General features: G+C 43.1%; 1 long non-coding RNA gene across 1 annotated transcript; it reads right to left on the bottom strand.

Moving 5' to 3' along the window:
* Nucleotides 1-64: 64 nt before the first annotated feature.
* Nucleotides 65-25,653, bottom strand: LOC132659191 (uncharacterized). The gene is made up of 2 exons (XR_009599267.1): nt 25,346-25,653; nt 65-308 (listed from the first exon to the last, which is right to left on the bottom strand). It is a non-coding gene; the product is annotated as an uncharacterized LOC132659191 (long non-coding RNA).

The following is a 25,653-nucleotide window of genomic DNA, read 5'->3' as shown; positions in this document are numbered from 1 at the left end:
AGTGCCCTCTAATACTCTCACCTAACATAACTCTTACTTCTGTCGGTAAGACAGGAGAGGATAGTAGTTTTTGCATGGTGTTTATTACACTTCAAAAACCAGAGTTAAATATATACAGTCGTTGGTCTACTAGAATCCCATGTTGAATGTCCTCTGAGGTGGGTGAGACCTCTTTTTCCTATCTCTTTAGCAGCCCTGGTTGAGGAGATGATGGTTCCACCATCTGCAGAGACCAAACTCTCAGCCATCTCCTTTCTGCCCTACGCCCTCTTGAGGCCAAAAGATTTTCTGCAGCATCCTCTGGTTTTCTGCAATTACAAAGGAATCATGGTAAGTCAAACTTTTAGTTTATTTTTTTAATTTATTTATTTTAATTGGAGGCTATTTAAAGGTATCTCGTTGCACACAGCAGATTAAACGACTTATTTAGTGAAAAAGTTACATAGTTTTTAAAGTCTGTGCATGCTTTGTGATTGCTCATGGGTCCTCGAGCTATATATTCTAATTATAAAGGTTGATTTTTAAGTCAAAGTGAGTTCATTCTTCACAAGACACATTAGAAACCAAACCCCAGAAACTAGTGCTGCCTGATATTCATCAGAATGGAAAAATAGAATATAGTTCAAGAAAAAGCATGTTTTGCACATAAACATTTTCAGAATATGTAAATTATCAATAACAATGCAGTGAAAACAGTCATCTTCAATGTGATCTATTTATTTATGTGATCTATCACTGTGCCAGCTTACTGGGGGGAAAACTGGATAGAACAGAGAATCCAATATATTCTGTAAACATCCGTTGCACATATCCGTTGTCAACCTTTGCCAGAAAGCTAAGGCCCTTCCTTGAGCATGTGCGTGCTGGTCTAGCATTAACCACACCTGTGGGAAGGTGATCTGTAGGTCTGATTTCTTTCTTTTTGGCTGTGCAGTGTGACTTACCAGATCTTGGTTCCCCCACCAGGGACCAAACCTGACCTGGCAGTGAAAGTACCGATTCCTAATCACTGTTCCACCAGGGAATTCTCAGGCTCTGATTTCTTTAGAGGAAGAAGTTAAAAAATATTTGCCATGTAGTCTGACAACATAATCATTCTGGATTTTCATTTTTTTCCCCTCTATCTTTACAATTGTCTCATACTCAGTAAATTCTTAAGACTCATTTATATCAATACTTTCAAAGCCTTAAATTCTTTGTTTTCAAATTCATTTTACATTATACTTAATCTGTTATTAAAGATACCATGGAAATATGATTTTTGAATGAAGTCAGTCAGTCTAAGCAAACATACAACTCAGTTGATGGGAGTGGAGTTGGGGGTTGTGATGGAGGGGTGCTCCAAAGAGTAGCCTGTTGGTTGCCAAGATCGAGTGTCTTGTGCATCAGCCAGCGTGGTTTTGCAGGAGGCTGGCAGACAGATGAATCTGCTAGGTTGCTTAAATAGAGGATGATAAAAAGAGAGCCCCCTGCACATCAATAAGAGCAGTCCCTGGGAAGCCAGGTCAGTGTTGGTTCCTCTCTTGCTCCTACAGACCATATCCAGTCACTCAGGAGATCCTCTTGGCTCAACCTTCCAAATATACCTGTCACTCTCTACACTAGCCACATGCTTCCACTTAACCATCATGCCAGTCTCAATTCAACTGCTCCTGAGGGCTGGCAGCCATGTTGAGTAGGGTTCTAAAGGTTCAGTTCAGTTCAGTTGCTCAGTCGTGTCCAACTCTTTGCGACCCCATGAATTGAAGCACGCCAGGCCTCCCTGTCCATCACCAACTTCCGGAGTTCTCTCAGACTCAAGTCCATCGAGTCAGTGATGCCATCCAGCCATCTCATCCTCTGTCGTCCCCTTTTCCTCCTGCTCCCAATCCCTCCCAGCATCAAGTCTTTTCCAATGAGTCAACTCTTCTAATGCACTTTGTGTATTGCTAATTTTTTGCTCTGACTTCTAAGCCCCTAGTTATAGGCTCTCTGCATGAGATTTTGACATGCCAAAGGATACATATTGTATAAAGGGCTTTTGGCTGTGTTATAATGATGGGAGTATGAAAAAGCAGATCTTTGAGTCTGAGTATAAAGTCCTATAAGTTAGCCCGTCTGTCTAGAAGAAGTGCAGCCAGGATAAGTTTGCAGTAATACTTTGCATCAGTAGCATTAGGTTTAACTGTGAGTGGCAAAATGCCTAAATAACAATGGCTTAAATAAGATCAAAAGTATTTGGTGAGCAGTCCAGAGCTGAAAGGAGGCTCCACCCCAAAGTCCTCAGGGAGTCACACTCCTTCCATCTCACTGCTCTCCCAACCCCAGACCATGACCCTTCTCAGGTCTAAGACAACAGATTCTGCATTTTAGGCAGCAAGACAGAGGAGAAGACAAAGAAGGGAAGGGCAGTTTTTCACATCACTGACCAGAACCTAGCCACGTGACTGCACGTAGAAAGTCTCCATTTGGAGTAACCATGTGCTCAACTGAAAACCAGGCTTTTTATCACCCTGGGAGTTAGGAGCCGGGCATTAGAGGACATCTAGCAATCTCGATCACCCGGGCCAAATGAGTCATCCAGGCTTCTGTCTTCATCTGACCTCTGATCACACATCCTTTGTTCTATTCACTAAGGTCTCGTGACATTTAAGAGCAGATGTTTTCAACCCTTAGCTACACTCATCTACTTCTGACGTACTTAGCCACTTCATCCCCCAAAGAATGAAGAGTGCATAAATACATTTGTCGAGATGGTAAGGCTTCCCTGGTGGCTCAGCGTTAAAGAATGTACCAGCCAATGCAGGAGACGTGGGTTAAATCCTTGGGTCAGGAAGATCCCCTGGAGAAGGAAATGGCATCCCACTCCAGTATTCTTGCCTGGGAATTTCCATGGGCAGAGGATCCTGGTGGACTATAGTCCATGGGGTTGCAAAGAGTTGGACACAACTTAGCATCTAAATAACAGCAACAACCAAGATGATAAAGGGAACTTCCTGCCTATTAAAAAGGCACAGATGAGAATATAAGACACATAAAAACAGTTATTGGTGTCTTGAGACTTGTGAGAAATCTCTGGGACTCTTGATCCTGGCAATTTGCCTAGGGGCTTACTGCCCCCTCTTTTCAGACTCACCTTTTGCCTCTGTTGAGTGCTCAGCAGGCAGATAAACTGTCAAGTCTCCGCTTTCAGTTCGTTGCTTAGCCATCCCCTGAAGGAGTCTGCTTAGCCTAGTCCATAGCAGCTGCTCATAATTCCTTGTCCTGCTTGCATGGCCCAGAACATGTAGCTGTAACCAGCCTTAAACACAGCTAGCACACAGAAATAGGGACTTACCAGGTGGCTCAAGTGGTAAAGAATTCACCTGCTAATTTAGGAGATGCAGGAGACATGGGCTTGATCCCTAGTCAGGAAGATCCCCTGCGAAGGAAATGGCAACCCACTCCAGTATTCTTGCCTGGAGAACCCCATGGACAGAGGAGCCTGCAGAGGGCTACAGTGCACGGGGTCACAAAGAGTTGGACACAACTGAGCGACTAACACACACACACACTAATTATTCAGGCTTCCCCAGTGGTGCAGCGGTAAAGAACCCGCCTGCCAACGCAGGAGACCTAAGAGATATGGGTTGGGAAGATCCCCTGCAGAAGGAAATAGCAACTCACTCCAGTATTCTTGCCTGGGAAATCCCATGGACAGAGGAGCCTGGCGGGCTACAATCCATTGGGTCGTAAAAGAGTTGGACATGACTGAGCAACTGAGCATGCACCGCACACTCAGCGAAGAAGCAGCCCTGCCCACTCCACGGCAGAAAAGGTCAAACGCACATTCCGAAAAGTAGGAAAACGCAGACAAAAGTTTCTGACAGCTTCCTTCTTGTACCGCAGTTCTGTTTTATTTTTTCTGTAAGTGCTAAATGCAAAGGAAGAGTAGAAACAGAAAGTCATAACCTTTCACATCCACAGTTAACACCTTTCATTGTTCCTGGCTTGGTCCTTGGATTGTAACACATATCCATAAAGCAAGCCTAAGGGACTGTGACTGTCCCCTCAGAGTGGCAGGGAACTCAAGGAAAAGCTGGTCTGTACACAGATGGATCTTTGAAATGGGTCCAGGGGAAGTAGCTGTGTTTAGCACTGACATCATTCTTAAAAGGTTTATATGCTTATAATTTCTATTTGATAATCAGCCTAGCCAACATTGTCACTGCTATGTAATAAAATGTGTGTAATTTCAAATATGATTTTTCTTTTCTAGGCTGTATTTTCAATGTTCCTGACGCTTAGCGAGCCATTATCGTATAGGATTAAGAGCTTTCTCCCTTTCTCCATTAAAAAGAAAAAAAAGACCGTCCTTAGGCTGACTTCATGGGCTTGTGACTTGTGCGGGCACAGAAGCCTTCTCATGGCACCATGCTTGGTTCTGCAAGTACCGTCTTGAAATTCTCCAATATTTTGTCTTTGAACTTGTAAATTAAGTTTCTAGGACAGTGGAGCATGCGTGTGAACAGAGGTGTGATGGGCAACATGTGTTTGCCCTCTTTCCCCGTAACCCCATTCCATTCATGTAGTGTTCACAGTGCCGTGTGAGCACAGAATTCCTGCAGACCCCTGATGTATGGGGGTTCAATGAGACTTAAAGCAAGTACAAGGTGAGCGAATTACATTTATTATGACTACTTAGGTGGGGATAACAGCCCCCTAGAACTAGGATTTGCTTGGAATGTCAAAAGATGGCACTGGCATTCTCAGAAACATAAAAAGACCAGGGAAATCTATTATGCCCTTTCTTATTTTTTTCTCTATATAATTACAGCAAATCACATAGGGTGAAAATGATGGCATGGAAAGAAAGGTAAGTTAGGGCCATCTAGGGACTTCTTGGCAGTCCAGTGGCTAAGCCTGTGCATTCCCAATGCAGGGGCCCAGGTTTGTTCCTGATCAGGGAACTAGATCCTGCATGCCTCAGCTAAGACCCAGTGCAACCAAATAAATAAGTAAATATTTTTTAAAAAGATAGGGCCACCCATAATTCCTTCTCTTCTTGTTCTTCCTTGCCAGAAAACTGAAGGTAGAAAGAGTTAGCAGGATGTGTACATACCAAGAATTGAACTAGAACCCAGCTGAGGTACTTTTCTGTATTCTTTCCACTCTTGTAGTGAGGATACTATATGTATCCATGGGCTTCCCTGGTGGCTTAAACAGTAAAGAATCCACCTGCCATGCAAGAGACCTGGGTTCAGTCCCTGGGTCGGGACGATCCCGTGGAGGAGGGCATGGCAACCCACTCCAGTATTCTTGTCTGGAGAATCCCAGGGAGAGAGGAACCTGGCAGGCTACAGTCCATGGGGTCTCAAAGAGTCAACACGACTGAAGTGACTCAGCACACATGACAAGCTATGAAAAATGAAACATGTAATTTTGATGATTGCACATATGAGTTACACTCTTGTACTTAAAACTGGCATTGTGCAATAGAAATACAAATGGTAAAATTCAAGCTAGCGATTTAAATTTAAAAATTTTCTTATTGACATTAAATTGCAAATAATAGCATGACAGGTTGAAAGAGAGAATAGAAGAAAGGAAAACCTTTTAACTTTAGTATCTTTAATGACAACCTTTTCTCCAGCTTTCTGTAAGGGAGCCCCACTATTTCATCTTTCCAGGGCGCTACCAACTCTGTAGCCAGCTGTGAACTGGCCCCATTTCTACTCCTAACCTCACTGTCTTTTGTTCTCTCTGAATTTTTATCATATTTGTTGGTCAGGTCCAAACCCAGCCCATTGGAGAGCTAGGTCTACCCAAACCTGGGAGTAGCAGAATCCTGTCAGTTATTTGGAAGCTGAGATGATAAGAGAACCAAAGTATGTTTTACAAACATTTCCCCCCTGGTAAGTAAGCTGGCCCTCCCTGCTATAATTTCCCAAGCAATTTGAGCACATTGGAACATTTGCTGTAAACTTTACAACACTCTCCACCAGAGGTCTCTAGCGGATCAGCCTAGGCACGTATGTAACAGTGAAGGAAAATTGCAGCAAAGTTCTTCGGGTCACCTTTAAAATACATCGTCATGTTGTAAAGGCTTCCCAAGTGGTGCAGTGATAAAGAATCTGCCTGCCAATGCAAGAGACACAAGAAACGTGGGTTCTATCCACGGGTCGAGAAGATCCCCAGAGGAGGAAATGGCAACCCACTCCAGTATTCTTGCCTGGAAAATTCCATGGACAGAGGAGCCTGGTGGGTCAAACACAACTGAGTCAGACATGGCTAAACACGTGTGTGCACACACATACATATACACACACACATCATGTTTTAAATGTGCTGCTTTTCTTTCAAAACTCATTTCTCTCATTGTGTTTTAAATTATTTCCTTATTACATGCTTCTTAAAGGCCTACAAAATATGGAAAAGTAGAAAGAAGGAAAAATTAACATCCAGACAAAACTACGGTTGGCATTTTAGTCAACTTTCCTAGAGTTGTTTTCTTTCTCTGCATAAAATAATGAAAACATAAGCCACAGAGTAGGAGAGATATTTGTAACATTTACCTAGCAAAAGATCTATATCCTGTAGATATAAGCTGCTGCTGCTGCTAAGTCGCCTCAGTCGTGTCCGACTCTGTGCGACCCCAGAGATGGAAGCCCACCAGGCTCCCCCGTCCCTGGGATTCTCCAGGCAAGAACACTGGAGTGGGGTGCCATTTCCTTCTCCAGTGCATGAAAGTGAAAAGTGAAAGTGAAGTCGCTCAGTCGTGTCTGACTCCTAGCGACCCCATGGACTGCAGCCCACCAGGCTCCTCCATCCATGGGATTTTCCAGGCAAGAGTACTGGAGTGTGGTGCCATTGACTTCTCTGGTAGATAGAAAAGACTCCTATAAATCAGCAAGAAAAAGATACAAAGTCCAATTAAAAAATGGCCACAAGACCCTTTACAAAAGGGAGTATTTAAATGGCTGATAAGCATATCAAAAAGCGTAAACATCACTAATCATCAGGAAAATGCATTTAAACACTGTAGAGCCGTTACATCCACCACCATAATTAAAGCTTAACAATCAGTGTCAAATATTAGTGAGAATTTGAAACAACTAAGTCTCTTACATATACTCATTGGTGGAATTATAAATTGTACAAAAATATTTGGCAATATTTAATAAAGCTGAAAGTGTACTTATTCTATGACCCTTCTCTTGGTACATACCCAAGAGAAATGCATACAAATAATCATCAAAAGACATGTATAAGAATGTCCATGTCAACAGTACTCATAATAGCCCAAACCAGAAAACTAAGCAAATGCTCAGCTATCGTAGAATGAATAAATATCGCATGGTACACAGAAATGGGATGAAACAGCATGTATTTCACATACATAATGTGAAATGAAAGAGGCAACCCACAAAAGGATATGCTGGATGATACTTTACATAATCTTCAAAACCAAGCTGCCCTCATGGAATGTGTACATATCAAGATCCCCCTTCAGGAAGTCTTCTTAGGAAGTGCCTCAGCTGAAGAGAGCTATTTGACCTCCAATTATATCCCCAATTATGGAGCTGGCTATAAAGGCCCTCACTCAACCTGGGACAACTCTGAAGAGCTATCCCAGGTTCAGAGTGCCCTGTAGAGTTAGCTGAAGACTTTGTTGAGACTGTAATTCAGCCCACTTTTACTTCTGCCCAATCATGTTTCTTCCCTCTCTTTCCTTTTTCCTCTGGACCCCTGGCCTTCTACCACCTTCCCTCCCACAAGTACTGGTCCCAGCTGTACAGTAATGTCAGTATCTGCTTCCCTGGGAACTTGATCTTCAACGTGAGAGTAACAATTCCCTTTGGGAAGGCAGTGACTGAGGGAGAAGGCAGTGGCTCCCCACTCCAGTGTTCTTGCCTGGAGAGCCCCAGGGACGGGGGAGCCTGGTGGGCTGCCATCTATGGGGTGCCACAGAGTCGGACACGACTGAGTGACTTAGCAGCAGCAGCAGCAGTGACGGGGAAACACCAGTAATGATCTACACCTCGGTGGCAGACACATAGGAATGTTCACTTTGTAGAAATTCATTGCCCTATAGACTTAAGTTTAGTCTATGTCACTGTATTTACAGGGCTTCCCAGGTGCTGCAGTGGTAAAGAAGCCACCTGCCAGTGTAGTACTTGCAGGAGCTACAGGTTCGATTCCTGGGTTGGGAAGATCTCTTGGAGGAGGAAATGGTGACCCACTCTAGTATGCCTGCCTGGAGAATCCTATGGACAGAGGAGCCTGGCAGGCTACAGTCCATGGGGTCGCAAAAGATTCAGATACACCTGAGCACACACACATACACATACTATATTAACACTTAATTAAAACATTTACCGGGGGAAAAAAAAGCCAACGAATATGCTTGATGGATGTGTATATCTGAACACTCTCCAATTATTTCATTTAGATAAATTCCTAGAAGTGGAACTGCTAGATCAAAAATGGACATTTTACTTTCCTGGTGGTCCAGTGGTTAAGACTGTGTGCTCTCAATGCACAGGTTTGATTCCTGGTCAGGGAACTAGTGGAGAAGGCAATGGCAGCCCACTCCAGTACTCCTGCCTGGAAAACCCCATGGACAGAGGAGCCTGGTAGCTCCTCTAGAAGAGGAGTCAGACACGACTGAGCGACTTCACTTTCAATTTTCACTTTCATGCATTGGAGAAGGAAATGGCAACCCACTCCAGTGTTCTTGCCTGGAGAGCCCCAGGGACGGGGGAGCCTGGTGGGCCGCCGTCTATGGGGTCGCACAGAGTCGTACACGACTGAAGCGACTTAGCAGCAGCAGCAGCAGCAGGGAACTAGATTCCATTTGCAGCATGGCATGGCAAAAAATAAAATAAAAATGGACATTTTAAATTTCGGTGCCTAGTGACGAAGTATCCTCCAGAAAAGGTGTACCAATAGAAATATCATCAACAAAGGATCAGAATATTCATTCGCCAACACAAGATAGCATCAATCTTTCAAATCTAATAGCTGAGAAAAGTAGATCAGGTTGTTTTAATATTCCATTGCTCTTCTTTAAAACTAATTATATGCTGATGATTAGTTGGCCAGTTGTAAGCATTAGTGTAGTCCTTGAATTATACAATTTTACTGTGGAAAGGAGATAAAAGTTTAAATACTTAGAGAACCAATGAGCGAAGATTATAGGAAGCAAGTTTGAACTCAATACATGAGACTTTTAAAATATTTGAAATTTCCAGCCATGAAATGAACTGTGTTCTAACTACCATTAATTTTAAAGTCATTTATCAGGTTCAAGTAGAATCTATACAACACTTTTCTGGGATTCTAACCATGACATCCGGTTTTCATAATGAATCAGATTATCTCTATTGTGGTTTGTGGGGTGGGATTGGAGTAAAATCGTAATATACTATGCTTAGAAATTCTTTTCTTTATGTACTTATCCACTTAAAGATCTCATCGATATTTACAACTTTATATCACCGATATACTTGATTCCCAAATTTGTAAAAGATGGAAAAGAATAAAGCAACGAATGGATTAGAATGAGGAGAAAACCCCAATCTTTCTTTAAACTCCAGACCCATATATGTAATTACCTGCTGGCCATTTCTGCTTCCATATCTTGCCAGTTGGTGAAACTCAACAGTTCCCAAAGTAATCATCATTCCCATCCTGCCCACCCCCTTCTGCATAGACTCCTCCAGCCTTTTAGTTTTCTGATTCTAGCTCTGCTCTTTCATATCCTTCCCTGAGGGAAGCTCTGGGGTCCTGTTCTTATCCTCAAGCTCTTCCTCCCTGCTGTCTCCCCACACCCTGGGCTCCAACATCCTTTCATCCTTCACACTTCCAGGTCACCATGTTTGGCCAGACCTCTCCTTGCCCCTGACCCCCCTTGCACACACACTGCCAGTGTGGCTTTGAGGCACCTGCAGTAGTTCAAGAATACCTAGACTGGGGACAGTGGCCTTGGCTCAGCTGCTGTGAGTGACCTGTGACTGTGGGTGGACACAGCTGTCTACGCTCCAGTGTCCTCGTTGGAAGGACACTCACCAGAGGCTCTTCCAATGCCTACATCATGAAACTGAGTCTCAGTCAGGTCCTCCATTCCCTAAAACCCTCTGGCGAATTTCTCCTAGTTCCTAGGCTTTAGCTTGGCATGCAAGCCTTTCTTACAGCCCACTTCCCACCCCTCTTCTCCACCACACATACACACACACAGGAAATTAAGAAAAACAGGTGAGACTGTCAAAATTTCATCCTAGATTTTGAAACTCTTTGAACCTCACAGCTCTTTGCTAAGTTTCTCAGCCTTTTACCCAGAATATGTACAATTTAGAATTTGGAAAAGCCCTGAAGGAAACTGCAGTCAAAGCCTCAGTCTCACTGCGGTATATTCCTCTTTCCTCTGGGATCTTAAGCCCTTAGATAATGGCTGTTAAAGTTCCTAACTCCAATTTCTGACTTCCCAGCCCAGTAAGGCAGCTGCCAGCGGGGGCTCTCTGTCTTTAAGCCCTACAGTGTGAGTTTAAAATGCCATGGGCTGGGCAAAGATTTCTTAAACAAAACACTAAAAGTACTAGTTATCTTGGAAAAACTGGAAATCATCTCCAAGATCATAAATGGAAGAATGGTTGAAATAAATTGCAGTCTATATATGATGTGAAGAACTGACTCATTAGAAAAGACCCTGATGCTGGGAAAGATTGAAGGCAGGAGGAGAAGGGGACGACAGAGGGTGAGATGGTTAGATGGTATCACCGACTCAAGGGATATGAATTTTAGCAAATTCCAGGAGTTGGTGATGGGCAGGGAAGCCTGGCGTGCCGCAGTCCACAGGGTCTCAAAGAGTCAGACAAGACTGAGTGACTGAACTGAACTGATAGGATGGTATATTATGCAAGAAAAAGGAAGAGTTACATCTAAAGGCACTATATGAAAACATACTCATGGTACACTGTGTTGGTAAGTGAAAAAAACATTTCATAGAAAAGCAATGCAGTTTGTAAGTTAAAAATAAAATTTTACACTCTGTACAAAGACTCTGATGCTGGGAGGGATTGGGGGCAGGAGGAGAAGGGGACGACAGACGATGAGATGGCTGGATGGCATCACCGACTCGATGGACATGAGTTTGAGTGAACTCTGGAAGGTGGTGATGGACAGGGAGGCCTGGCGTGCTGCGATTCATGGAGTCACAAAGAGTCGGACACGACTAAGTGACTGAACAGAAGTGAAGTATATATATCAAACTATTCATGGTAATTATGCCAACCTGTCGGATTACAAAAGAATCTTCCTTTTCTGTATCATCTTTTTTGTTGTTGGTTTCCAATAAACAAGAATTACTTTTTATAACTCAGGGAAAACAGTGAAACAAAACTTGATACTACATTTCTTTAAGAAAAAACTAACATTTGGGCTACAACTTATATTTTCCCTCTGGAATGTAAGCTTGATGGGAGTAGGGACTTTGTTATTCGGCTCTGTTCCTAGCACCTGGAACAGTGTGGGGCACAAAGTAAGTGCTTAGATTAGATTAGATTAAAGTCGCTCAGTTGTGTCCAACTCTTTGCAACCCCATGGACCATGGAATTCTCCAGGCCAGAATACTGAAGTGGGTAGCCTTTCCCTTCTCCAGGGGAACTTCCCAACCCGGGGATCGAACCCAGGTCTCCTGCATTGCAGGCAGGTTCTTTACCAGCTGAGCGACAAGGGAAGCCCAAGAATACTGGAGTGGGTAGCCTATCCCTTCTCCAGCGGATCTTCCCAACCCAGGAATTGAACTGGGGTCCCCTGCATTGCAGGTGGATTCTTTACCAACTGAGCTATCAGGAAAGCACAAGTGCTTAGTAAATAATGGTTGAATGAATGAACAATTGAATCAGTATGCCCCCAAATATGTGACATGCGGTATAGATAATTCCTATATCTAATTATCTACAAAGGAGTGTTACCCATGGTATTATGGAAGAATATTTTAAGGAGGATCACTTGAATATAGACAAGTATTTTTCCTCAAATACAGTCGACCCTTGAACAATGAAGAGGGTTCAGGGTGCTGTCCACTTGGGCAGTTGAAAATCCACGTACTGTTATCTCTGCCTCAAAAACAAAGTAATTGAAAAGTGACTCACCATGAGGGCAGGAACAACATTTTGGATAGAATCAGGGCTCAAATACTAGTTTTGTTTATTCCACATTTCAGGATCTTTAACCAAATACAAACTTTTCCATAGTTAAAGATCTATAAAATGAAAACACAGATACTATATTTATTAGTATTGGTATTCTCCTGAGAAATCTGTATGCAGGTCAAGAAGCAACAGTTAGAACTGGACATGGAACGACAGACTGGTTCCAAATCGGGAAAGGAGTATATCAAATCTGTATATTGTCACCATGCTTATTTAAGTTATATGCAGAGTACATCATGCAAAATGTTGGGCTGTATGAAGCACAAGCTGGAATCAAGATTGCAGGGAGAAATGTCAATAAACTCAGATATGCAGAAGACACTTCCCTTATGGCAGAAAGTGAAGCACTAAAGAGCCTCTTGATGAAAGTGAAAGAGGAGAGTGAAAAAGTTGGCTTAAATATAAGAAACGAATCGCCAGTCCAGGTTTGATGCAGGATACAGGATGCCTGGGGCTGGTGCACAGGGATGACCCAGAGGGATGGTACGGGGAGGGAGGTGGGAAGGGGGTTCAGGATGGGGAACACGTGTATACCCGTGGCAGATTCATGTTGATGTATGGCAAAACCAATACAATATTGTAAAGTAATTAGCCTCCAATTAAAATAAATAAATTTTAAGAAAAAAAAGATTAAAATTAAAAAACAAAAACAAAAAAACTCAACATTCAGAAAACTAAGATCATAGCATCTGTTCCCATCATTTCATGGCAAATAGATGGGAAAACAATGGAAACGGTGAGAGACTTTATTTTCTTGGGCTCCCAAATCACTGCAGATGGTGACTGCAGCCATGAAATTAAAAGATGCTTGGTCCTTGAAAGAAAAGCTATGACCAACCTAGACAGCATATTAAAAAGCAGAGACATTACTTTGCGAACAAAGGTCCGTCTAGTCAAAGCATGGTTTTTCCAGTGGTCGTGTATGGCTGTGAGAGTTGGACTATAAAGAAAGCTGAGCACCGAAGAATTTGCTTTTGAACTGTGGTGTTGGAGAAGACTCTTGAGAGTCCCTTGGACTGCAAGGAGATCCAACCAGTCCATCCTAAAGGAGATCAGTCCTGGGTGTTCACTGGAAAAGACTGATGCTGAAGCTGAAACCCCAATACTTTGGCCACCTGATGGGAAGAACTGACTCACTGGGAAAGACCCTGATGCTGGGAGGGATTGGGGGCAGGAGCAGAAGGGGATGACAGAGGATGAGATGGCTGGATGGCATCACTGACTCGATGGACGTGAGTTTGGGTGGACTCCGGGAGTTGGTGATGGACAGGGAGGCCTGGCGTGCTGAGGTTCATGGGGTCGCAAAGAGTCGGACACGACTGAGCAACTGAACTGAACTGATATTTATTGGAAGAAAACCCACGTAAACGGCCTCACACAATCCCAGCTCATGCTGTTCGAGGGTCAGCTGTGACATGTGTTCTTGAAGCAGGCTGTGAGTACGCCCTCTCCGCTGGGACAGCCAGGACCTTCGTGGGTGCTTGCTCTCTCTGTGCCCTGCATTACTTTGTTTCAGGAAGGACTTTACCAGGACTTTCAGTGCCTAACAAATAGTATTCGAATAATCACTAAGTTGCTTACATATTGTCAATAGTAAAATAGTGACCTGGTATTAAGAATGTAAATGTCATTTTTATTTTATTTTGGCAATATTAAATTAACAGAGACTCAACTTTGAATCTAGTTAAGTGATGATGGATAGAATTATGGGTTCCTTTTACATTCCCCATGTGCCATATAATAACATTTTAAAAATAGGTTACAAAGAAGAATATTGATATTACAAACAAATGTTCAACAGTAGCAACACACAGAAAAAGTACAAGGCTTCTGACTCTACACGACCCGTGCTCTAACTCCTGAGCTATGGAGCTGCTTTCGGCTTTAAAGGGAAATATTCACTGCATAATATTTTAAAAGATGAAAACACTTGAGATGTACAGAATGCCATTACAAAAATTTTTAGCTAAAGAGGTCTTAAAGATAACCAATTCTCAGTTCATTAATTTTATAAGAGATTCTCAAATCTAGAAAGTTTCACACAGCGAGGGAACTCAGTTCCCTCAGAACTCAGGGTCCCACAGCAAACAGTTGGGGTATTTAATAATAAAACTTATTTGGTTTTAAATAACCAAAAATATTTTAATTGTTTCATACTTTTACTTTGAGATATATTTAAAATGCCATGTAGAAAAAGTAGTAAATTGTATTTGCACAAGTTGGTGAGTACACTAGTCTTTGCTTTCATTGTTTTGTATTTAACTAAACCTATAATTTCTGCTTCCCTGGTGGCTCAGAGGTTAAAGCCTCTGCCTGCAGTGCGGGAGACCTGGGTTTGATTCCTGGGTCGGGAAGATTCCCCTGGAGAAGGAAATGGCAACCCACTCCAGTATTCTTGCCTGGAGAATCCCATGGAAGGAGGAGCCTGGTATTAAGTCCATGGAGTCACAAAGAGTCGGACACGACTGAGCGACTTCACTTTCATATTTACAAATATGTTGTTCTACCTACACAGCTCTCCTGGATTAAGTGTCTATCATCATATAGAAAAATAACCAGTGTTAAAAAACTCAGTATTTACATTTTGTGCAAATCAATTGATGAGTAAATTCCCAGATACCGAAATGGTAGGATAGATTCTGCCGTGGCTGTGGCAGGCAGAATACTGAACGAGGTAGAAACCAAGGCTTTACACTGAATCCAGGGGAAATGATACCACTTTGGATACCACAGTGATAGCTTTTCCAGAGAGGCCTAAGGACCACAAGTACATTTTAGTTGATTCCTTCCCCCAAATAAAACACTTGAAGAAGGATACAGAAGATTTAGAAAATGTTCAGAAGAAGTGATCAGGATGGAGAAAATGTCTGAATGGAGTCATTTTCCTCCCCATACTATCGTGTTAGTTTTTAAAGTGCTATTTGGGAAATACTGATTTCTGTATATTAATTTTGTACCTTATCATATTATACAAACCTATTATTAATTCTAATAATTCTTCAATTTGATTCTCCCAAATTTTCTAGGTATATAGTCAAACAGTATAAATATTATGATTGTGTTTCTTCCTTTTCCACATGTATAACCCATCTTTCATTTTCATATTGCATTGACTAGACCTTCTGGAAAATGCTTCAGCAAGCATGTGGAAAGTGAAAGTGAAAGTGAAGTCACTCAGTCGTGTCCGACTCTTTGTGACCCCGTGGACTGTAGCCTACCAAGCTCCTCTGTCCATGGGATTCTCCAGGCAAGAATACTGGAGTGGGTTGCCATTTCCTTCTCCAGGGGAAGATGGGTATAATTAGGTGTACTTTTCTGGCTTCTTAACATGCGTGGATTGTCCTTATTAGTAACAGTTTACTATTAAACAGTAATTTTATATAGCAAGGGAGGGAAGTTTCCTCCAAAGGACCCAAGAATAGGGTGCCTTTCTGTTTAGGTCACGTCACTCCTACTAGGCAGAGTGTTTGCAGTCAAGAATACTCTGAGGTACTGATTACCTTTTATTCTAGTACTGCAGAGTTACATTTGGCTTATGAAATAAGATGTGGTCCAGGAGGGAAGGGGTGATTTTACTCACTGACACAAACATGAGCTGCAACCTCCGGGCCTTCTAAGCTTTGCTGAGTTATAACTGACACGCAAGCAGCTGCACCTATTTAAGTGTAAACTTTGATAAGGACTTGCCTGGTGGCTCAGGTGGTAAAGAATCTGCCTGCAGTGCAGGAGACCTGGGTTTGATCCCTGAGTTGGGAAGATCCCTTGGAGAAGGGAATGGCTACCCACTCCAGTGTTTTGGCCTGGAGAATTCCATGGTCCAGATAGTCCATGGGGTCGCAAAGAGTCGGACGTGACTGAGCGACTTTCACTTTCACACTTTGATATGCGTTTATGAATCATCTTGAAACAGTCACCACAGTCAAGGTAAAGGGCATATTAATCATCCTCTAAAATTTCCTCACACCCCTTTATAATTATTCTCTCTCTCCCCTCCCTTCTCCGCCCAACTCCATTCCCAGGCAGTCAGCTATCTGCTTTCTGTTCCTATGGATCAGTCTGCATTTTTAAGAGTTTTATAAAAGGAATTATAAAGCATTTTTTTTAATAGGTGGCTGTTTACCTTCTTTCGCTCAATAATTATTTTTCATATTCACCCAGGTATGTTTACATATCCATCAATGCATGCATCTCTACTCTGTTTTTTTAGTTGCTGAGTAGTAATCCCACTGCATGCAAAAACCGCAATCTGCTTATCCATTCGCAAAATGATGGACATTTAGGTTGTTTCCAGGTCTCGGCTATTACAAATAAAGCTTCTGCGTACATTTGTGTGTAAGACTTTATGTGAACATATGCCTTCATTTCTCTTAGGGAACTACCTAGGAGTGGAATAACTGTGGGTAAGTTTATGACTGACTTTTTGAGAAACTGCCAAATTATTTTCCAAAGTATTATAATGATTTTATATTCCCAGCAGCTTTGTATGAGGTTCTAGTTTCCCCACATACTCTACAACAGTTAGTATGCTCATTTTTAATGTTACTTACTTATTTTCCTATTCAACAACATGTACACTCGTGTTTTTAATTTGCGCTTCTCTAAAGCAGGATTTTTCAACCTTATTACTAACGACTTGTATGTGCGTTTGCTAAGTTGCTTCAGTCATGTCTGACTCTGCGATTCGATGGACCATAGCCTGCCCATCTCCTCTGTCCATAGGATTCTCCAGGCAAGAATACTGGAGTGGGGGCCCATTTCCTTCTCCAGGGCATCTTCCGTACTCCGGGGTCAAACCCGAGTTTCTTACATCTCGTGCATTGGCAGGCAAGTTCTTTATCACTAGCGCCACCTGCTGCTGCTAAGTCTCTTCAGTCGTGTCCGACTCTGTGCGACCCCATAGACGGCAGCCCACCAGGCTCTCCCGCCCCTGGGATTCTCCAGGCAAGAACACTGGAGTGGGTTGCCATTTCCTTCTCCAATGAAAGAAAGTGAAAAGTGAAAGTGAAGTCGCTCAGTCGTGTCCGACTCTTCGCGACCCCATGGACTGCAGCCTGCCTACCAGGCTCCTCCGTCCATGGGATTTTCCAGGCAAGAGTACTGGAATGGGTTGCAGCGCCACCTAGGAAGCCCCAGTTACTAGTGACATTTTGGACCAAACAATTCTTTGTGTTTGGGGTTGCACTGTGCATTGAAGGAATTATAGGGGGCATCCCTGGCCTCTACTCACTACATGCCAGTAGTACTTTCCACCTCAGTTGTGACAATCAAACATGTCTCCAGATATTGCCAAATGTCTCTGGTGTGTAGGAGCAAAATTGCACCCAACTAAAAGCATTGCTATAATGACTAGTGATATTGGCCATCTTTTCATAGGCTTATTTGCCATTGATATACCTTCTTAGTAAAGTATCTTTTGAAAACTTTTGTCTATTTTAAAGTTGAGTTATTTGTCGTATTATTGAGTTGTGAGAATTCTTAAATATTCTAGATGCAAGTCATTTGTTGGATATATGGTTGAAAATAATTTTTCCCAATCTATATCTTGTATTTCCATTTGTAGAGCATTGTGTTTGGAAAAGCAAAGTTCCTAATTTTGGTGAAGTCTAATTTATTATTTTCTTTATAGTCTGTATTTTTTGTATTCTGTTTAATAAAACTTGCCAAATTAAATGTAACTATAGTTTTCTCCCATTTTCTTCCTGAAGTTTTATGTTTTATCTATTATATTTAGGCCTATGATTAATTTTGAGTTAATTTTTATGTATGGTAACAGGGAAGTCAAGGTTCACTTAAAATTATTTTATTTTTAATTATCAATGTTTAAATTAAACTAGTTTAATTATTTAATTGCTTTATAATATTGTGTTGGTTTCTGTCATACATCAACATGAATCAAGGTTCACTTCTTAAATACGGAGAGCCAATTGTTCTAGCACCTATGTTGAAAAGACTATTCTTTTTCTATCGAATTGCCTTTGTAGCTTTGTTGAAAATGAGTTTTATATGCCTGTGAATTTACTTCTGGGCTCTCCATTTTGTTCCATTGGTCTGTATATCTTTATACCAATACCTCAATGTCTTGATTACCATAGGTTTATAGTAAGTGTAGAAATTAAATAGTGTAAATCCTCCAATTTCTTTTTCAACATTGTTCTACATGCTAGATCTGTTATTACTGTGATGTTCTAATGGAGATTTTATATTTTCCTCATTACTTCTACATTCATGAATTGGAATTTTTGAACAAAAAAGTTTACCTTCTTCCTTACTTATTTATTCATTTATTTATATTAGTGTTGACTCATGGATATTTATTTTATTCTTTCACTTAAAATTCAATATTATTATGTATTTTATTTCTCATATTGTTCTATATTTTGCCATTACATATTCTTTCATGTTGATTTCTGTGTTTTTTTTTTCTTTCAGGATGGAATTTGAGTATAATTTATAATATCAGCAGAATCTAAAAAGTATAGACAAGATAATTTTGCCATGAACTTTGCCAACATATCTTGTAAAATCAATTCTCATATTAGTTGCTTCATAAACTCACTTTTAAAAATTATGGCAAAAAATATTACATGAAATTCACCACTTTAATAACTTTTAATTGTATGTATGTTTGTTTCAGCCATGCCAAATGGCTTGCAGGATCTCAGTCCCCTGGCCAGGGATTGAACTCAGGCCATGACAGTGAAAGCCTGCAATCCTAACCATGAGGCCATCAGGGAACTCCCCCAAAAAAGTATATTTTTTAAAATCACATAACTGAGATCCATTTTAGGTGCTTTGGTTTGTACTGGATTGATGTGCAAGGATGGAAACAGCAAAGTCATTATAAAGACTGTTGCGTTAGGGCCTTGGAGTACTGTGTGTACAGATGGATAAGATGAAACATATTAGTAAAATACCAAGGAGATAAAGCTGGCAAGATTTAGCATTTGATTGAAGGTAGTTAAAGATTAAAACTTTATGCAATAGGCCAGAAATAATGAAAGTGATATTTTTTAAAAGATAATCTGTGTGCCACTCATAGCATATGCGACCTTCTATTATAATCAATCTATTTATAGCCAGGTCTTTGCTAGTAAACTCACAAGCCTCTGATGGAAGGGACCGGATTTTATATTTCCGTCTATCACCAGAGTTTAACTCTGCTCCACTGCAGTAGATTTACTACCATTTATAGTAAGATGACCACAATTAGAAGACCTTCCCAAGTTTCCTCCTACTTCTATGGCTAATCCTTCTTGGCTTCTCTTCCTATACTGTTGTTGAATTGTTTAGATACTAAGTTGTGTCTGACTCTTTGAGACCCCATGGACTGCAGTCCGCCAAGCTCCTCTGTCCATGGGATTTCCCAGGCAAGAATACAAGAGTGGGTTGCAATTTCCTTCTCCAGGGGATCTTCCCGACCCAGGGATCAAACCTCCATCTCCTGCTTGGCAGTTGGATTCTTAACCATAGAGCCACCTGGGAAGCCCTTCCTCCTCTTATACCAACTGGTAAATGTTGGCCTTTCTCGGGGTTCTGTTAGTATATGGTGACCCCTTCATTCCTGTGATTGTAAATAGCACATTGATTTTGATAACTGCCAGGTCCAACCCTCTCTTCTGAGTTTGTAAACACAGACTTAACCGACTACTTCACAGCTCCACTGACAAGTCTCACAGGCTCCTCCAACTTGTGCCAAAATGTGAGCTCTTCCTTTCTCCCCTCCAACCTGCTCCTCCCACGGTCTTCTCCCTCTCTCTAAAGGTTGTCACCATCCACCCAGTTGCTCAAGCCAGAAACTTGTGAGTCATTCTTACACCTCCTTTCCCTTGCCTCCCACACCCAGTACATCGCCAAGTGTGCTGAGACACTTTCCAACGCACTCTCTCGAATCCATCCACTTCTCTTCATCCCCACTGCTCATCACCCTGCCCCCAGACACTGTTAATCTCTCTCCTCACCACTAACTCCTTTCCAACTGAGTCTCACTTCCACTTCTGCCCTTTCCATACCATTCTCCATGTAGCAGCTGCAGTGATTTAAAGGCACAAGTCAGATCTCCTAAGCATTCTTCAATAGATCTCACTGAATGTGAATTAAAATTCCAGATGCTTGCTGTGATGCCCATCACATCAAGGCTGTTGCCTGCCCTGGTTCTTGCCTACTTCTCCAACCTTATCTCTTGACCTTTCCCCTTAGGCCACCACTCCCTCTGCTCCAGTGACCTAAGCTCAAGAGCTGCCTCAAGGCAGCTCCTTCTTAGGGGAAAAGTCTTCCCAGAGCTCTCCACCTGGTCATCTCCAACTTATGCCTCAAGTCCAGTTTACTCTTAATTCCTCAAAGGGTCCTCCCTATCTTCCAATCTAAGTTACCTTCTTTCATTTTTCCCTTGTGTGACCCTGTTTTCTCTTCTGTGGAAGACTGCTCCTTGACTCCCAGAATCCATTCTCCCTTTCTTTCATAGCAATGGAGTTTAGCTGGGTCTCTGGCTGCAGAGCTGAACCTATTTCCTTCCTTTGCACTCAGATATGGACATGCAGCTCCGAGCATATCACAGCCAAGGTGATATGTATGGACACCATGTGTGCAAGTATGAGAGTTTGAGGGCTTCCCTGTAAGTGCCAGAGCTTATCCTCTCCCTGGCCCATGTGCTGGAAATGGTCAGCCTGGACCAAGCATGGAATCCGTGTTGTGTGGGTGGTGGGGTCATACTATCAATCATGGACTGCCTTACTTGTGGATTGCTACATGAGAAAAAAAAATTATAATCCTATTTAACTACTGGACTTTTGACTCTCTTTGTTACAGTAAAGGAGTCCATGGATGGATGGTATATTTATTTATTTGCTGAGCTAGACAGCTTATGGAATCTCAGAGATTTTAGTTCCCCTGACCAGGGTTCCTGGGTCCTGGCAGTGAAAACGTAAAGTCCTAACCACTTGGACGAGTTTTAAGTAGAGAACTAAGGTCTGCTGGTAGCCCATCCAGGAGGCACAACACAGTGTGAACAGTAGGTACCCCATGGTGTTGGGCAACCCTGAGGGACTGCAAAGAAATGCCACTGTCTCGTGTTCTTAAGGATTACTTTGGTTGAAACAGGGAAGATTGATTGGGATGAGAAAACACTGAAAGGCCAGAGAAGTGACTGTCATAAGGCAGAGGAGAGAGGACCTCATGGATGAGCATAGCACAGGAATACAGAGAAGAGGTCAAATTCCAGGAGTATGTGAAAGGTGGACTCCACAGGGCTTGGTGTTTACTGGGTGTGATGGGCAAAATCATGGCCTCCTAGAGATGTCCATGTCCTGATCCCCGGAGCCTACAGCTCTGTTACCTTCCATTGTCAGAAGGACTTTGGAGTTATGATCAAGTCAGGGTTCATGAGAGGAAGAGATGACCCCAGACCAGCAAGGTGAGCCCAGTGTAATCACAAGGGATCTTATAAGAGGGAGGCAGGAGGGTCAAAAGAGGCAGTGTGCTTGCTGAAGCAGAGGTCAGAGTTATGTGTATACTGTGAAGATGGGAAAAAGGGGCTAGGAGCCAAGAAGCCTCTAGAAGCTGGGGAAGTCCAAAAAGTGGATTCTACCGGACTCCCCTGGTGGCTCAGACGGTAAAGCGTCTGCCTACAATGCGGGAGACCCAGGTTCAATCCCTGGGTCGGGAAGATCTCCTGGAGAAGACAATGGCAACCCACTCCAGTACTCTTGCCTGGAGAATTTCATGGATAGAGAAGCCTGGTAGGTTACAGTGACAAGGGCAACCCACTCCAGTACTCTTGCCTGGAGAATTCCATGGACGGGGAAGCCTGGTAGGCTACAGTCCATGGGGTCCCAAAGAGTCGGACACGACTGAGCGACTTCAGTTTTCACTTTCACCCCAAAGCCTACAGGTGGAATGCAGCCCTGCAGACACATGGATTCTAGCCTGGAGAAACCCACTTTGGATTTCCTGTTTACGGACATGTAAGATGGTCGGTTTCTGTTTTACTTCACGCACTCATGGTAGCTGGTTGGAGCAGCAGGGGAAATTAATACGCTGGGTGCGGGGGTTAGGGTGAAGGGAGAGGTGAGCACAGCGCTGTGCACAACTGGGTGGGGAGGATGGTTTGAAAGAGAACGTGTCAGTCGCACACATGTGTCTGACTCTTTGCGACCTCAGAGACTGTAACCCGCCAGGTTCCTCTGTCCATGGAATTCTCCAAGCAAGAATACTGGAGTGGGTAGCCATTCCCTTCTCCAACGGATCTTCCTAACCCAGGGATCAAACCCAGGTCTCCTGCACTGCAGGCAGGTTCTTTACCATCTAAGCCGCCAGAGAAGCCCAGGGCGGTTTGGGAACCCAGAAGTAAAAGCCGGCAGGGGAGGGGTGGTGGATGGCCGCCTGCTGGAATTGGCCACATGGGTCTGGCACCCAGGAGAGGAGCTGTCCTGGAGATAGGGGTTGGGGGGCATCATTAAATATTCCGGGATTAAAGCCAAGGGAGGGGGTGAGAGCAATCACAGGAAAAAAGGAGGAAAGAAAGGCCAAGAACAAAACTGAAGTGGAACCTGAAGTGGCCTGAGAAGAACTGCACAACCCGAGGCTGTAGGTCACAGAAATCAGGGGACGAGAGTTTCAAGGTGAGGCACGGTCCATAGCGCCCCATGTTGTGGAGCGAGAAAACTGGATGACACCATCTGGCTTAAAATAAAATCCCCCAAGCTGCCATATGTGAATATTCATGTTTGTAAGAGTTTGCATATGCTAGGAAGAGGGACTGATTAAGAGCTGGGCCCTGGAGCCAGACTTCCTAGGTGGACTCTACCTAGATGCAGATTCTATCACTGACAAGTGGTATGAGTTTGGTAAAGTCACTCCACATTTATATGCACCAATTTCCTCTTTTGTAAAGTGGGGTGATAACAGTACCTACGTGTATGTGACTGTTGTGAGGCTTAAATCAATAAATACATTAAAAGGGCTTTGAACAGTACCTGGCACAGGTAAGTTCTATGTAAGTGTTAGCTATTTTTTCTTATTATTACCTATTGTAATACGTTTGCTTTGTTATTTAAGAAGTCAATTCTGCCAAAGGAAAGAAGAGAAACAAACATGATAAGGAGAAGAAATGAAATTAAATAAAAACAAGTCGTTTGTAAGACTAAGTAATGCATATATCAGCTGAACGTAGAGAGGAAATGTCGGAAAGTCCAAGTAGGCATCAAATATTCTTGGTACAGTAAATATTCATGAGGCTTATTAGCACTCAATATTCAGGCAGGCTTCAAATGACCACCCACTGGTGATAGTTACACAGCCTCCATTTGTTCTCTGCCTGAGAAATGCCGATAAAATCCCACAGCTGCTCATCAGGCTCACTGGTGAGCTGGAACTGGCCAGCCATCCTCACTTCTTATCTCTCAATAGAGAAAATACGTGCTTGCTCTGGCCCCAGGTACCCTCTGACTGACAGGATCGACCTCAGCTCTGATCCTTATAATCCCACCATCAGCACAGGGAAACTGACACGAGAGATAAAGGCACAGGTTCTCTGCATATTTCATAAAATATACCATCTGCTTATATCCTAGTCTCTGTCTTAGTCTATCTCCTGATCTCTTCTTCTGCATTTTAAAATTGATTCAATTAGCCACGTGATTTCAACACCCTAATTTTGTCTTTGAGCCTTTCTGGGCAATGACCTCTGGGACAGCTTGCCTTGTAGTATAGTTGAAAGCTAATTTCCCAACCCACACCCACTAGTCACTTCACCAGGGGTAGGGAGATGTGGGAGAAGAGGCAGGCCACTTTTTGTTTCTGCATATTTGCATCTTCTCCGTAGTTATACTGAGAAGGGAAGGGGCTATCAGGAAAAGGCTGGAGTAAGAAATGGCAACCCACTCTAATATTCTTGCCTGGAGAATTCCATAGACAGAGGAACCTGCTGGACTGGTCTCTGGGGTTGCAAAGAAGCAGACACGACTGAGCACACACACATACACCAGGAAAAAAAATCCTGCCCTAAAAATACCAATTAAAACAACATTTTGTGCTCTGCTGACCCTTGAGGGCACCCTTCCTATCTGAAACCAGCTTCAACTTCTAGAGTGATTTTGCTTCACTTGTCAACATGGAGTCACCTCTGGGCAGCTCTAGATGAAGAAGAATCCCCCACACCCCACCCAGGTTCTTCCTGCCTTCCTTTCATACACAGGAGAGAAACTGAATCATGTTAGACCTGGAGTTTGTTCACTTTCTTCCTTTTCTTTTTCCAAAGGTTGCTTCTTTAATACTGGGACAGATAAGAAGCATGATAATTCTGTTATGACAGCTACCAACTGGTCGTAGTTGTTCAGTTCCAAATTCTGCGTGGGAAGCCATCTTTAGGCCACACCAGACCAAAACCTGCCCTTTTCAGAGTCCAATCACCACCTCGATCTCCTTCATCAAACTTTAACATGCAGTGCCTTTCCTTGTTTTGCTTTAATCTGTATTGCAAGTGGGTTTATCATGAGGCTAACAGAGCATAAGCTTCAGGTACCCAGTCCCAGATTCCAGGAGGGGCCACGGTGGCTGTGTAACTTTGTCTTATTCTCCCTAAAGAGGAGCCTCTAACCCTAAAGATTCATGGCCTATAAAATTCTCGTCAGTATGATTTCGTGGTTAAGAGCTTAAAGTCTAGACATGAAGGCCTTCTCACCCATTTAGTATTTATGTCATTTTCGGTAGTCCACATTCAGTTTCAGCCTTGGTGTCCTCAGTTGTAAGATGGGAATAATAGTACCTATATTTTGGGGATTCTGGTAAAACTTAAAACAGTACTTAAACAGAGCTTCCTATGTGAGAAACATCCATCCATGTTAGTGGTCATTATTATTGCCATTATTGCCAGAACAAGACATAAGCTCCCTGAAAGCTGGATCTGGTACCCCAAAGGCCCATCACAGGTGCCCCAAAAATGCCTGCTGAAGGAATACCCTTTACAGCCAACTCCACTCTCCCCACCCTCTCTGCGCGTCTAGCCAGAAATACAACTCTAATTACATTTCTGATGCAACACACATCGTTATCTCTTCAGCGAGATACTCGGGTAGCACCTTCTCAGTTGGAAAGCCTGCTTCAGTCTCAGCCCTTCCCCAGTGAGGCCTGCCGCCCCGGTTATTTGTCTCCTACCCAGCTCCTCTCTCCCGGGTCACCTGAGGACTGCTGGCCAGGCCACGGTCGGTCTAGAGACGCTGAACGAACGCGTTAATACCGTCGGCAGTCTGCTTGGCACTTAATAGAAGCTCAATAAACGATGGCTGTGACTGTTGTTGCTGATCTTTACAATCCCCAGCCAGCCGGCCGTCCACCCTCCGCCCCCTCCGCCCGGAGCCAGGCCCGCGTCGTTCGCCCTGCGGGGCGTGGGTCCCAGCCGGGGTCCGGGCACCCGGGGATCGACCCGCGCGTCTCCTCCCCCTAGCGCGGCGCGATTCCCGGGCAGGGCCGAGGCCGCGGGCCCCCC

Source organism: Ovis aries, chromosome 2 (assembly GCF_016772045.2).
Source record: "Ovis aries strain OAR_USU_Benz2616 breed Rambouillet chromosome 2, ARS-UI_Ramb_v3.0, whole genome shotgun sequence".
Taxonomy (NCBI): domain Eukaryota; kingdom Metazoa; phylum Chordata; class Mammalia; order Artiodactyla; family Bovidae; genus Ovis; species Ovis aries.
Note: the sequence above shows the minus strand (reverse complement) of the source record. Positions and strands in the feature narration are given on the sequence as shown.